This window comes from Psammomys obesus, unplaced genomic scaffold (genome assembly GCF_907164565.1).
Source record: "Psammomys obesus unplaced genomic scaffold, mPsaObe1.curated_primary_1811, whole genome shotgun sequence".
Classification (NCBI taxonomy): domain Eukaryota; kingdom Metazoa; phylum Chordata; class Mammalia; order Rodentia; family Muridae; genus Psammomys; species Psammomys obesus.
This window is the reverse complement of record NW_026593286.1, coordinates 6135981-6151577: the sequence shown is the minus strand read 5'-3', so window position 1 is coordinate 6151577 and position 15597 is coordinate 6135981. Positions and strand designations below refer to the sequence as shown.

Below are 15597 nucleotides of genomic sequence, written 5' to 3'. Positions count from 1 at the left end.
TGTGTGTGTGTGTGTGTGTGTGTGTGTGTGTGTGTGTGTGTGTGTGTGTGTTTGTCACTTGTAATCCAGGCTGGTCTCAAACCAGTTTTTCTCCTGCCTTAGCCTCTCAAGTGCTGAGATCAATGGAAAATCAGATTCTATAAACTTGAGCGAAGATCCCTCCCTCCTATTCATCTGGAAAACTCAGGATGGTCATCTCTTTCAGGGAGTTATAATGAATTTTTTTTATCTTAAAATTTTAGATGTCATTGGTGTTAGACTGCATGGAGATACTTTTTAAAACGAATGACTTTTAAAGAAGGGTACCCCAGCTTCTTGATTTAAATTTAGTGCTGCAAGCTCAGGGACTGCCTGGGAGCCTAGTGAGACACTGAGACTCAGAAGAGCTAGCTCAGTGGTAGACTACTTGCCTAGCATGCCCGATGTCTAGTTTCAGCCCTCAGTATTGCTGAAACAAAAAAGAATAGAAAGTTGCAGAATACTTGGGAATGAGGAATTGTCCCTTGACGCTAGTGGTTAAGGAATATAATCAATGGGTCAGTATATTAGCTCAAATTATTCCTAATTGGTTAGTAGAGTTTCTTTTAATTCTATACAGTCCAGCCTAGTTTTAACTGGTTTAGGGACCTTCTCTCTTTCCTAATTTCTTTGGATATCCCTTAAGCCATTTTGCTTGTGTAGAGTGTTTTCTGTTTTTCTTTTACCTTTTAGACTAATTAATTAATGATGCTTAGTAGGCTGGGGAAATTTTTTTTCTTAGGGGCTTCCAGCTTATTTTCATATTCATAAATGGCTGATATAATAATCTTTCATTTTAGCTTACCTGGTAAGTTTAATATTTTGACTTTTGGGTCCCCCCCTTTTTTTTGCTGCTGAATTGCCTATATGAAAAATAATTTATAGTAGACTTGTCTCAAAGTCACAAGAAGATGGGAGTTACAAGGTCGGAGCAGTGTGAACGGAGCTTTGCAGCTAAAGAGGACATAGTGGCAGTGCTGAGGTAGTGTTCTAACTCCTTGCGGCTACATCATGTTGCCTTGCTGAAACTTTGGAATGACGTTTTCAAAGTACAACGTCTTTGATGTCATTTATTTGTTTATTTGTTCTCATGACTCTGCATTTGAATACTGTGTACATGTATTTTCATTTTGTTGACCTTCACAATGGAAGATATATTGGTAGTAATTGCTGTCTGGGAAGACCTTTTTAGGTGGAAAGACAAACTATTTTATCCCTGACTCTTCTAAAAGATGTATGCTTTGTGCTGTTTAAAAATCGCTGACTTTTTCTTTTTGCTCTTTTTTTTTTTTTTTTTTTTTTGCAGTTTTCCATTAGCCCCTGCTTATTAAATTTTCTGTACTTTCTGTTTTATTCTATAGTTAGACCAGTCTCATAGGTTTTGATTTACAGTTTATGTTGGGGTTAATCTATGTATATTAGAGGCAAGTTAAATGTACCATCTTTCTTCAACAGTTGAATTCTTTTCTTTTTTTGTTTTTTTGAGACAGGTTTTACTGTGTAGTCCTGGCTGTCCTGTCCACTCTGTAGACCAGGTTGTTCTCGAACTCAGATCCGCCTGCCATTGCCTCCCCAGTGCTAGTATTAAAGGCGAGGGCCATCACTCCAAGACTAACATTATATAGTCCAGGCTGGCCTAGAACTTGTGATCCTCTCTGCCTTTTTTAGCAAATCCTACTGGCGTGCGCCACCAAAACTGAATTTTCTTAAGATTGCTTGTAAAGCAATTAATTCGTGTAAAAATCTGAACCTTTTTTTTCACCTTCCCCTTTACCTTTATTAGTGTTATTTTAAAATTACATTTATTCATTTGTGTGTGTGTGTGTGTGTGTGTGTGTGTGTGTGTGTGTGTGTGCGTGTATGTGTATATGAATGCATCCATGCCATTAGGTGCTTGTGGAGGTCAGTGGACAACTTGTGGAAGTTGGTTTTTTCCTTCTAGTATGTGGGTCCCAAGGATTGAATCAGTTTATCAGGCTTGACAGTAGGTGCCTGTACTCCCTGAGCCATCTTGGTGGCTTTCTTATTAGTGTTTTCTGGTAGATGTTGTAGAGTTGCCATTGATTTTTGACTTCCTGAAGAATTCTATCACTAAAATTAAATGATTTTGAACTTTAATTTATAAATTTGCTTAATTTCTTTTGTTTAAAAAGAATGTCTGTAGAGGTTAGAGGACAGCTTTGTGGAATAGGCTCTTCCCTTCCACCATTCAGGTCCCTGGAGTTGTAACCCATGTTATCAGGCTTAAGGGCAAGTGCCCATACCACTGAACTGTCTCACAGTTGTGTCCCCTGAACCCCATCGCCCAGACAGGAGGTCGTGTAGCCCAAGCCAGCCTTGAACTATGTAGCTGAGGATGACCATGAACCTCTTGATCCTCCTGTCTCTAACCGGAGTGCTAGGGTTGCTAGTCTGCACTTCCTGCTGCCCCGTCCCCATTCATGCCAGGCCGATATTCTCCATTGAGTTAGTTATATACGTCTCCAGCCCATATGCATATTCTTGACTAGATTATATTTTGCCAAGTTCTCATATGAATAAGAAATACACTAATTTCATAGGAATATAAAATGATACCGTTGTTGACTTGCCCTTAATTTTGTGTGAGGTCAGGAGGGAAGAAATCTGAAAAGAAAAAAAAATATTCCTTTAAGTCACCAAACTTAATTTTATAAAATGTTTTCTAAACAGCCATGGTGCACAGCCCAGTAACCGAACACTTGGGAGGTGGAGGCTGGAGGATCAGGAGTTCAAGGTTATCCTCTACTACATAGTGAGTTTGAGGCCAGCCTGGGCTACAAGAGAGACTGTCTCAAAAACAAGAAAAAGTTTTCAAGGTTACCTCCCCATAGTAAGAAACACTTTTTGTTGTGGTTGTTAACTGAAAGGTTTTATTAACTTGAGCTTAAAAGATATGTTGGAATTTTTAAGTCCATAGGAGAATTTGTTATATTATCTAGTTCTACTTCCCTCTTCTTCCCCTTTTAAAAAATGTAGAGTTTATGGGGCTGGAGTAATGGCTTGGCAGCTAAGAGCACTTGCTGTTCTTCAGGAAGACCTGGGTTCAGTCAGTACCCATACCCAGCGGCTCACAACTGCCAGCCAGATCTAGAGGGGTCAGATACTCTACTGGCCTCTTCAGCTCCCCCATCATGCACACAGGTACACACACGTACGTATGAATAAATAATTTAAAAATATAAGTTAGATTTCCAAGGCTATCAGGTGAATTTAAGGATATTAATGTTACTTTTTACAGAATTAAAAGTGGAATGGATTTTCTCATTGTTTTCATACAGCTCATAAAATTTCAACGTAACTTTAATTAAAAAATTACTGTTTAATTTTATGTGTCTATGGGTGTTTTGCTTGCATGTATTTCTGTGTGCCATGTGCATGCCTCTGTGCCTGCAGAGGCCAGAAGAGGGCGTTGGAGATGGTTGTAAGCTGACATGTGGGTGTTGGGAATTGGAGCTGGGTCCTCTGGAAAAGCAGCCAGTTCTCTTAACCACTGAGCCATCTCTCTAGCCCTCTGAGACAAGCTCTTGCTGTGTAGTCCAGGCAAGCCTCAGAGTAATGGTCCTCTTGCCTCTCTGCCTCCTCAGTACCGGGACTACAGGTATGTGCCACCATCCTAATCTTTTTGGGACAGTATTTGTCTCATTTTATTTTAGCTAAGAAACTACTTATAGTTGTGCTTGAGAACACTTTTGTAGTTCCAAATCCGCTTGTAGGTTTTTAAGGTTCTGTCTCTGCACAGCATTAAAAGCAGGCTATAGGTTAGGCTATAGTAATAGGTGCATTTAATACTGGCATTTGGAAGGCAGAGGTGGGTGGATTTTTATGAGTTTACCAGGACTACACAGTTGAAACTCTATCTCAAAAACAGACAGGTTGTGATTTAGCAGCTGAAGATACATCTGAAGGCTTTACATGTTGGACATTTTGCATCAATCACATTTTGGGGTCTCAGGGATTATTTGCATAGGATTCACAGTGTTGTGATGCTGTTACTGTTTTTTTCCTTCCTGACATCAGATACATTTTAAAGGTTAGTACCACAGCGCTTTAAAGCAGTTTTGAGGGAAAACCCCAAGTAATCACTTCTTTGAATTCCCAAATGGTGTTCATTTGTCACTGTCACCAAAACCACTTAAGACTTTTGTTTGAGGTCTATACTTTTCCATCTTTCTGTAGAACTTCCTATAGATTCTCTAGATGTAACGGAGTCTGGTTTGCTGTTGACTTTTTTTATTGTTTTCTGAGACAGTCTTGCTCTACTGCCCAGGTACTGAACCCCTGTGCTCAAGTTACCTCTCTTGCTTAGCCCTGAGTACTACAGGCACAGGCTACTACAGGCACAGGCTACTGGGGGTAGAGGGTCTAATTACAAGCGCGCCAGATGCTCCTTTTTTAATCAGGCTGGGGCTACTGTAAAATATAAGGTTTGCCGAGATTGCTAGGTGATTCACGTTAATATTCTTCATTGTTTACAGTGTTAAAAAGACCTGAAAACATTTGCTGAAGTCTCCTGGTGTGAGGTAGCAGAACTTTTGAACAGGTAAGTTTGAAGAGAAGCACACAGTTGCAATTGCATGCCAGTAGTCCCCTACCTCCTTAAGTATTTAAGCCCGTGTGTGCTGGGTAAGTGTTCTACCACTGAGTTTTATCCATAGCACCCGAAATAGAATTGACTTGCTTTTACCTTTCGTTGTTTTGTTTTGTTTTGTTTTGTTTTTTAATCCCATTATTTCTTCTGAGGTTATAGACAGTGAGAAGAAATTTCTGGTACCTTTCAGATCTTTTATGAATCAAAGTAACATATCCTATCTAGATTGGTCATAGCGTGACTTTGTTTTTTAAACTGTTATAACGTTTTTTGATGACAAGGAGTGGGAAGAGCAATGTTTTGGGGGCAGATGTGCTGAGGGGCCAAGGTATTTTCAGAGAACCCAAGAATTGTTCCTTCATGAGGGACTTGAACCAGAAATGTTTCTGTAGTCAGGACTTTATGCTTTAGCAAACATGTTGAAGAAAATGACTGCTTAATTCCTGGGGTTACAGGTAAACTTGAGCTCCAGTGACACCAGCAAACTGATGACTAGTGTAGGGTCTTAGCTCCAATGAAGGAAATATGGTGACTCCATTTGATTTGGTTTTCCATCTTTGTTTCATTTAGTTGTGGCAAGGGTTGGGCTCCAGAAAGACAAATACAGTGAGTTTTAAGTCCTCCATTTGCCTCCAAGACTGTTGGCAGATCTTAGGGAGTGTATGGTGGTAGCTTTTCTAAGGTGGAGCCAATGGAAACCTCTAGACATTTTTCTGTTCTAGCATTCTAGAACATTTTTATATCTTGCTAAACTTAGATGTCCTGAAAATGCAACTACATGCATCTATTTTGGAGAATGAGGCCCAGTAATTTTTACCATGCATGAACCTCCCAGTTCACTTTTTTTTTTTTAATTAAAAAATTTCTTGTGTTATGTATGTGTATGTATGTATGTATGTATGTATGTATGTATGTATGTGAGTATGTGTGTGGAGTGAATGTCATGGCATTTGTAGAGGTCAGAGGACAACTTTCAGGGATTGGTTCTTTCCTTCAACCATTCTGTGCCCAGCAATCATTGAACATAGATCATCAGGTTTGGCAACAAGTATCATTTCTGACTGAGCCATTTATTTCACTAGGAAAAAGATTTAGATTTGGAGTGGGGAAACTCAGGATAAAAGTTTAGTGATGTAACATGAAACAGGTGACCTTGCTGTGTAGAAAAATTAATTGTTGTTTACTTTCATACGTTTTAATTGTTGATACTTTTTATAGTTCTGAGTAACTCATGAAGCTGTATTCAGAATTTATAGATACATTATTGCACAGGGTAGTAGTACCAGGCGAACCAGGACCATGTAGTGAGATCCCCTCTCAACCAAAAACAGGTAAAGAAAAGAAACAAGAATAAAGAGTAGTAGTACTTACTCAGTTCCTGGAGAAGATAAGTAACATAGTATAGACTTTAGAAATTACGTATTTCTATACGCTACAATTATTAGGAAATTGGAAGTAAACTTACTGTTTTAAATATGGTGTTAGGGTAGGGTCCAAGCCAGGGTATTGGGTATGTCTGAGTACATGATTTATTACTGAGCCACATCCTTTGCTCCTTAAGTAAACTCTGTCTATGTATGTATGTGAAACAGGACCAAACTGTATAACCCAAGCTAGCTTTGAATTTGCAATCCTCCCCCTCCTGCTTTCTGACCTGAGTGTTAGAATTATAGGCATGCATTATTGACTTTAAACTTTTTTGGGGGTTTAGAGTCTCATGTAGCCAAGGCTGTCCTCAAATTTGCTATGTAGCTGAGATTGGCTTTGAACTCCCAGTACTCCTGATTCTACCTCCCAAATGCTGTGGTTACAGATGTTTGCCATTGGAAACTTTATAGTCTCTGATCTCATCCCTTATCCATTATTTGTTTGTTTGTTTTGAAGATAGCAATGCATGCCCCTTAAACTCACTATGTAGAATTGCACAGTGGCCTGGAGCTCATGAGTGATTGTCTTCTCTTTGCCCTGCCAATCAATGCTAGAATGAACAGGCATGTGCCACCATGCCCAGTGTATGGCAACTTTTCCCAGTGGAACATTTTGTGTCTAATTTTTTTGTTGCGTATATATTTGTTGACTTCTAATTTTAAGTTAAAATTTTATAGCCAGGCATGGTAGTTCATGCCTTTAATTCCAGCACTTGGGAGGTAGAGGCAAGAATATATCTGAATTTGAGGCTTGCCTGCTCTACATAGTGCGTTTCAGGACAGCCAGAGCTATACAATGAGACCCTGTCCTGAAAACAAACAAAATTATATCCCCTGCACATAGATAGATTAAACTTTTTACATTTAGTCTGTGTAAATCAGAGGAGAGAACAACTTTTTTTTTTTCACTATGTTTAAACTCAAGCTTGTTAGTGTAGCAGCAGGTGCTTTTACCTGATGAGCCATCTTTCCAGTCTACGTATCTAGATTTTTTTTTTTTTTTTGAGGTTAAGTGTAGGAATTACTAATAAAAGTGGTACATTTATGTAATAATAGGTCACAGATTGGACTTACTATACTTTTTTTTCTGACTGAAGATGTTTTGGTGTGTGCACCTACACATTTATGGATGCATGTTTACATGTGTCTATGGGCATGTGAAGGCCAGAGGTTGACATTAGGTAGCTTCCTCAATTGTTCTCTGCTGTTATTTTTGAGACAGGATCTCACTAAACCTGGAGCTCATCAATTGTCGAGATTATAAGTGCATCAACTATACCTGACTTTTTACATGGGTGGTGAAGATCCAGAGTGAGGTCTTAATGCTTGTACAGCATGTGCTTTATTGACATAGTCATCTCCCGAGCCCAAAGACTTTTTTAGTTAGCAGATTATAGCTCTATTTATTTTTAACGTAGAAGAGTTGTCTCAAATGATCTATTTTAGTAACTCTATTGGTGAAGACATTCAGAGTTTTGTGAGTTTTTCACATGTTCTGTGAAAAAATTTTGATAGGTCCTGGGTATCCCTCTTTGGAAAACATGGGCTCAAAGGGTGAGATTATCATGTGACATGGCCATGTTGATGGTACAGTTGTATTTCTTATGTTGAGTTTTTTGGTTTGGTTTTGTTGTTTTTGAGACAAGGTCTGGCTACATAGCTTTGGCTAGCTTAGAACTTGCTATGTATACCAGGCTGGCCTCTGCTTCCCTCAGCTAGAATTAAAGGTATGCACCCTCACAACCAACTCTAGAACGATGAATTTTTATTCTTTTGTCGAAAGAACAACGAAAAGAAATACTTGCATATTATTCCAAAGCAGTAGGGAAACAGTATTACTTTTTATTAGAGTCATCTTTAATGGCTAGCATGTTTTTTTGTTTTAAAGATTGTTTTTATGTGAATTAGTGTTTTGCCTGTATGTATGTCGGTATGAGGGTATTTTGTGAGTTGTCATGTGGGGGCTGGGAATTGATCTCAGGTCCTCAGGAAAAGCAGCCAATGCTCTTAACCACTGAGCCATCTCTCTAGCCCTGTCTAGCATGTTCTTTTGAGACAAAAGTTTTTTTGTATTCAAGTTGCTCTGGGCCTGGAGGAAGTCTTAGGAGCTCTAGTTTTTTCAGCATTTGGTTTTTAGGTTATAGAGACTGAGAATTAACTGATGGCAGAATTGTTTTGGTACTTTCTAATTGGTGCATCATCATCGCATAGCTGTGAAGGAGATAGCCATATCCAAGGGTTCTCTGCTTGGGAGCTGATGAAGCACTGCTCAGACCATAGCCATTGTATAACTGGATGCATTGTATATCCTGGAAGAGCAGTGCTCCGAGAACCAGAATTTGTGGTTTGGAAACAGACAACTTTTTGGAAGACTTCCAAGCTCCTTACACACCTGTGTTTCTTGAGTATAAGAACATGGTCTTCTTGAAAAGAGTACTTACTATGATTACTGAAAGGGGGAGGGGTAGTAATGGAACAGAACGAGGAGGACTGAGGAAAGCAGGAAGCAAATTACTCTGAAAATTACAAGGAGATAAGAAGGTATATTAGGCATGATTCTTTAAAGGAATAGAACTGGTAGAATGAAAATGCACACATGCAGATAACACACATACATACACACACTCACACACACACTCTAAAAGGGGATTTATTAGATTGGCCTACAGGATTCAATGCAGGTAATCCAATAATGGCTGTCTTATACTGGAGAGTCTTAGAATCCAATAGTTGTTTATTTCATGAGGCTGGGTGTCTCAGGAGTCCCAATTGGGCATGAAGGCCTGGACGATTCCTGGGTTGTTGCTGATCTTCAGTTTGCATTGGCATCTCGAAGAAGTTGAGTCTGTATCAGTGAAGGGATGCTGCTGCAGCAGGAGAGATGAACTTGCAAGCGAGAGTGAGGGAGGCAAGTAGGCAAAAAGCAACCTTTCCTTCTTCCACGCGCTTTATGTGGGTGGTCACCAGAAGATGCCACAAACGTTTAGGGTGGGTCTTCCTGCTTCACATAATCTGATCAAAAATCCCTCACAGGTGTGCCCAGCAGCTTGGGGTTTAGTTGATTCCAGATGCAGTTGAGATTAGCCATCACAGTATTGAGGTTCCTATCAGTATATAGTGAAAGGTAGAAAGATGCACATTTAATTATCTGTCACTTACTGCCTGAAGGTTTAGGTAAGTTAACTACTTGGAACCTTATTTTCCTAACTGTAAGGTATATCCTAGGGAAGTTGTGGGAATTAATCTAAATGTCTGGGAATTAGTCTAAAATGTCTAAGTGATTCCTAACATGAAGTAGTCATTCAATGAATGGTAGCTTTTATCATCTTTTATGATGTTATTACTATATAAATAGGTAAATTTGAGTCTAAAACTTTACATGATTTTTAGAAGTTTAGTTTTATTTTTGTTGTTGTTGTTAAATATTTTGCCTGTAAGTACATATATATACCACATATGTGTACACCACATATGTGCTTGGTACCTGAGGAATTCAGAAGAGGGGGTTAGAGTTCCTAAAACTAGTGCTAGAGATGGATCTGAACCTGTGTCTTCTAGAAAAGCAGTAAGTGCTCATAAGCACTAAGGCATTTCTCCAACCCCCTTGGCTTTTGCTTTTTGAGATAGTTTTATCCCGCGTTTCAGTGTGTGGAGATCTGTGGCCTCTTCTTCCTGAGAGTGCAGGTTCTAGCTATACACCATCATTTAAAACTATTTTAGGGACTGAACAGATGGCTCAGTGGTTAAGAGCACTTGTTGCTCTTGTGGAAAATCTAGGTTTGGTTTCTGACACCCACATGGTAGTTTACAACCATCTGTGACTCCAGTTTAAGGGGATCCAAAGGCATGAGGGAGCCTGTGGTGTGCAGCCACACATGTGGGCAAAACACAAAATAAAATGAATAAATCTTAAAAAAACCCAAAACAAAAAAACAAAAACCTTTATTTTAGATTTATTTTTATGTGTATGAATATTTACCTGCATGTGTGTATGTGCACAGTACCCATGCCTGGTGTTGGGGAAGCCAGAAGAGAGCCCCTGGAACTGGAGGTAAAGATTGTTGCTACATAGGTGTTGGGAACAGAACCTGGGTCTTCTACAAGAGCAACAAGTACCCTTAAAACCACTGAGCCATTTCTCAGCTTCATACACTAACATTTAAAGTACCTTTCTGTTTTGTTTTTGAGAACCGGTCACACTGTGTACCCACTGCATGTATTTCTGCGTACCATGTGCATGCAGTGCTCAGAGAGGCCAGAAGAGGTTGCGGGAAAACCCTTGGAACTGGGTGATGAGGAGCAGCCGTGTGGGTGCTGGGAATTGAATCTTTTGGAAGAACAACCAGTACTCCTAACTGCTGAGACAACTCTTCAGCTTGAGACAGATACAGCTTGAAAACTGTGCTGTTACATTTTAGATCTTGATGATGGCCACGTTGATCTTTTAGGCCCCTTGATAAACTTTCCAGGGTGTGTGCTTGTGTTTATTTTAATTTGATTTTTGAGTCAGGATCAGGCTTTGTTCCAGCTGGGCTGGAACTCACCGTGTAGACCAGACTGTCCTTGAACCTGCTGGACTCCTCCTTCCTCTTGAGTACTGAGATTACAGATGTGTGTCATCATCATACCTGGCTGTTTGTTTTATTTATTATGTTTTCCTCTATCTCTGAGGTATATGCTAATTTGCAGTACTGGGGATTAAATTCAGGGCTTTGGACATCCTGGACAAGAGTTTATCATTGCCTATCTCTAGTCTGCTTTGATCTTAGGACCTGCCTTAGGCTGATTTCTGCTACAGTAACAGAATACTCAGGTATTTACCACTATTTATTTATTGGCTCTTGGTTTGGCCTGCGTTTCCAAGAGCATACCTGCATTTGCATAGGCTTTTGTTCAGGCTGGCAAGAGGGTGAGAGGGAGCCAGGGGAAGAGGGAGGGCTTTGAACTTGCTTTGATGATTACTTCCGTTAGTGGTGACTAACCACACCCCTGGCTAACTGCAGAGCCCTCTTCACTTAATCATCTCTGTGACTGTTGTGTTGGCGAAGTTCCCAGTGTATGAACTTTGGAGTTGTATTCAAACTGTAGAAGGGATCAGTTTACACTTCCAAAAAGTTACCGAAGACCCAACAAAAGCTCTCAGTTGTTTTTCTTATAGTGTTACTTTGAAAACATAACCCAACTCTTGATTGTCACCTGTTTTGTTTTTCTTTTCAAATTAAAATAATCTTCCTTAAAAAACAAGAACAACAAAAACAGCTTAGTAGATCTCAGACTCTTGAGTAGTTGTGCCTTTCTTGATGACATTGGTGGCAGAAGTTAGTGCTTTAGCTTATTTCTATTTCAGCAAACATTATTAAATCATACGCACATTAGTTTTTTCTAGTTTATCAAACAAGATGTTCTTAAGCAAACAGTGCTGTTTCCACCTCTTTTGTAATACATGCTGCTGGAAGTGAGTAGACTGCTTGCTAGTGTAGCTCCTTGTTAGTGGCTGGAATGTTGGCACAGTGTCGGTAACAGTGCTGGTTACTGCGTGGTTACTACAGTGCTGGCTCAGATATATATACGTCATATATATATATATATATATATACGTCATATATATATGTTTTATATATGTAAAACTAATATATATATATATATTAGTTTTTTGAGACAAGAGTTTCTCTGTGTAGCCTTGGCTGTTCTGGACTCAAATTGTAGACCAGGCCAGCCTTGAACTCACAGAGATCCACCTCCTTCTGCCTCCTCAAGTACTAGGATTAAAGGCGTGCATCACTGCATGGGGCGGCAAATGATATTTTAACAGTACTATGGTGGAAATAGTTTTGATATTACAATATTCAGTGTTAAAATTTACACATTTACACTGAATTTTAATATTGTTGGGCCTCCTTTATGAGACAGGGCCATATGTAGTCCAGGCTGGCATTATACTTCTGAACCTGTGTCTCTACCTTCTGAGTACCAGGATTACATGTATGTATTAGTTACTTTGGTATTTGGGATTGAACCCAGGATTTCATACATGAAAGGCAGGCAGTCTACCAACTAAACTATGTCTCTAGCTCATAAATTATTTAATATTTGTTTGAATTGTAATCACATATCATTGAGGTTTACATTTTGTTGTTGCTAGGGATTGAACCCAGGGCCTTGTACAAGCTAAACATGCTAGGTTTCAACCTAGAGCCTTCATTGAAGATTTTTAGGATTGAGTAGGTGCAGATTTAAGGAAGTTAAAATCAGTTACAATTACTTTAAAAATAATAACAGAATTTATGCTGGGATGGACTGTCCTGTTAGTCACCATTGACCAGTAAGTATGGTAGCTGTATGTTTATTGAGTATGCAAGCTGCAGCTAGTGTGGTTGAGGAACTTTTATTTACTTAATAGTAGTTAGAAGTTCAGGCTGGTCTGGAACTTGATATGTAGCCTGGGCTGGCCTTAATCTCATAGCAGTTGTCTTGTGCCTGCCTCTCACATGCTAATACTACTGGTGGGAATGTGTTAATCACACCTTATTTATTATTTTTAATTTAATTTTTTGAGTTGAAAATTTAATTTTTAATTTTATTTATTTAATTGCTTTACAGCTGGATCCCAGCCCCCACTCTCCTCTCCTCCTAGGCCTGTCCTTATACGCCCCTCCCCGCTTCCCCCTTTCCTTGAAGCAAGGCCCCCACCAGAGGGCACCAATCCACCCTGGTACCTCAAGTCACAGCAGGACTAAACGTATTTCATTGAGGTCAGACAAGTCAGGGAAAGGGCCCCAGAGGAAGGCAACAGAGTTAGAGATAGCGCTTTTCAGAGTAAGAGAGTGGTGACCGTGGTGCACATCGCTCCATATGTGTAGGGTCTAGACCCAGCCCATGCAAGCTCTTCGGTTGGCTCAGTCTCTTTGGGCCCAGCCTAGTTTACTCAGTAGGTCTTTTGTGGTGTTCTTGACCCCTCTTGGCTTTCTCAATTCTTCCTCCCGCTTTTCCACAAAACTCCTCGAGCTTGGCCTGTTGTTTGGCTGTGGGTCTCTGAATAGTTTCCATCAGGTGCTGGATGAAGCCTTTCAGAAAGCAGTTTTGCTAGGCTCCTGTCTGCAAGCAGAGCAGAATATCATTTAGTGTCAAGGGTTGGCTTGGGTGGGTCTCAAGTTGGGCCAGACATTGGTTGGCTATTTTTTCAATCTCTGCTCTATCTTTATCCCTACACTTCTTGTAGGCAAGACAGATTTTGGGTCAAAGATTTTATGGGTGGGTTGGTGTTGTCCTCCATTGGAAGTCCCACCTAGTTACAGTAGGTGGTGACTTCAGGCAGATGGCTGGAAACATAGCTCAGTAATACAGTCTAGTGTACACAGAATCATGCATTCCGTCCCTCGTATCACCAAAATGTTTCCAAACCAAAAAGAGAAATTCAATGCAAGTAAGTTAAGTTTTACAGTTATAGCCTTAATTTCCTTTGTTTTTATGATACACTTTAGTTTTAAGGACAGTTATAGATTTACAGAAAATTGAGGGTACTATATAGATTTCTCCCATGTTGACATTGTTTCTGTCATACATTATTATAGTTAGTAAGCCAATATTGACACCTTGTTGTTAAAATCTATCATTTATTCTTATCCCGTTTCATTTATTCTTATCCCATGTGCTTTGTTTTTGGATAGATAGCGTTCAGGATCTCATATGCCATTTAGTTTGTACCCTCATGCTTTGGCCCTGACTGCTCCCTTTGTTGTGATGTCCTCGATAGGTTTAGCACTGGTCAGACGTTTCTGTAGAGCATGGCTGTAGTAGAGTCTGTCTGGTATTTTCCTCATGATTTATGTGCGGTTGTGGGTTTTTAGGAAGAAGGTCACAGAGTAGAAAATTCATCTGTATCATAAGAGAACACTTAGGAGATAGAAGAGGCAGGTGGACCTCTTGAGTTCAAGGTGAACCTGTTCTAGTGAGTTCCAGGCTGGTTGAGGCAAAGTGGGGTCCTGTCTCAAATATAAAAAGTAAAAACCAAAAACAAACAAAAGAGAACAGAGAACACACCAGTGGTGTGGTTTATCATATCACTCTTAATAGTCATCTTGATAAATTTGTCCGTTGTAGTTACATCTTCTATTTTAATTTAAGCTACAGTTATTTTCTTTTCTTCTTCCCCCTTCTGCCTCCAGCCCATGTACTTCTCCCTGCTATCGCTCACGCTTATGGTCTCTTATTTCTTCATTTTACACACATACACACACCATATGTAACATCACTTGAATTCCTTCTTGAGAAACTGATTTTTAAATTATTATTATTATTGCTGGGGGGGACCTAACTCTAAACAAGTTTAGTTTTTTAAAAAAATTCACTGTTTTTGGCTGTTGCTAGTTTAGTTGCCAAGCCTGCTAACCTGAGTTCAGTCTGGGACCTATATGGTAGAAGGAGAGAACCAGTTCCTGGAATTTGTTCTCTGATCTCGCATATGCCAAGGTATGCATGTACCTACACATATACATATAAAACTCAAAACAAATAAAATTAATAAAAATTAACCTTTTGAAGGCTGGGTTGCTATCTCTGTTGCTAAAGTGCTGAGTAATGAATTTAATTTCCAGCACGCGTGTAGAATAGGCAAGAAGTATAATCCTCTAATGTTGGCCGGCCAGCCTGGCAGCTTCCTGAAGCTTTAGGACAGTGAGAGATCACTTCAAAAAGTGGTAGCGCCCGAGGAGCAACACTCGAGGCTTTCCTGTGACCTCCACATGCATGCTTGTACATGCATTCTCTGCCCCAAATCAAGCTTTTCAGTAATGCTTACTTTATTATTTTTAATTATATGCATGTGCGTGTGTGTGTGTGTGTGTGTGTGTGTGTGTGTGCGTGCGTGCGTGCGTGCGCGCGCGCACACGCACGCATCTGTATGGCTATGTGCTCCTGATCCTCTTCTCTCCATTTTCTGAGTGCTGGGATTATTCAGGTAGTCTTTCCCTTCTCTTCTCTCTTTCTTTTTTGTGTATATGTCTGGAATTTGACTTTGTAGCCTAGGCTAACCTTGAATTTACCATTCTTTTGTCTCATCCTGATCCCTGGGATTACAGATGAATGCATCAGACCCAGCTATTTTTTTTTTTTAATTATCTGAAACATTTGAATACTACTTAGATTAAATTATAGCAGTACTCTTTAATTTTTATTATTTTATGTGTATGAGTGTTTTGCTTGCATGTATGTCTGTTTACCACTTGTGTGCCTGGACCCCCTGGAATTGGCATTCCAGACATGTGAGTCACTATGTAGTTGTGTTGTGGTATATTAATATTTACTCTTGAAATATCTTTTAATTAAGCATTGGTTAGTCCTAAACCAGCTGTATACCCAATCACCACATAGAGACTGGGATTTATTTAATTAACCTAGAGCACAATGCTGGGCAGTAGTTACTCCATCCTAAACCTCCAAGCCTGCATAGTTTCCTGCCATTCAGAATCACCCACTATACTTGCTTTTAGTGATATCTTAGGTCCGGTTCATTTCTCCATGTGGTTCCAAGACCTCTCCTCCTCC

At 39.7% G+C, this 15597-nt stretch overlaps 1 protein-coding gene across 3 annotated transcripts in view; it reads left to right on the top strand.

The window, feature by feature from the left end:
• Nucleotides 1-15597, top strand: part of Gigyf2 (GRB10 interacting GYF protein 2) — a 130843-nt gene that overhangs the window by 2581 nt on the left and 112665 nt on the right. For all 3 annotated transcript variants that reach the window (XM_055616280.1, XM_055616279.1, XM_055616278.1), the window contains exon 2: nt 4515-4579. The gene's annotated coding sequence lies outside the window, so the exon portion shown is untranslated. The remainder of the gene's footprint in view (nt 1-4514; nt 4580-15597) is intronic.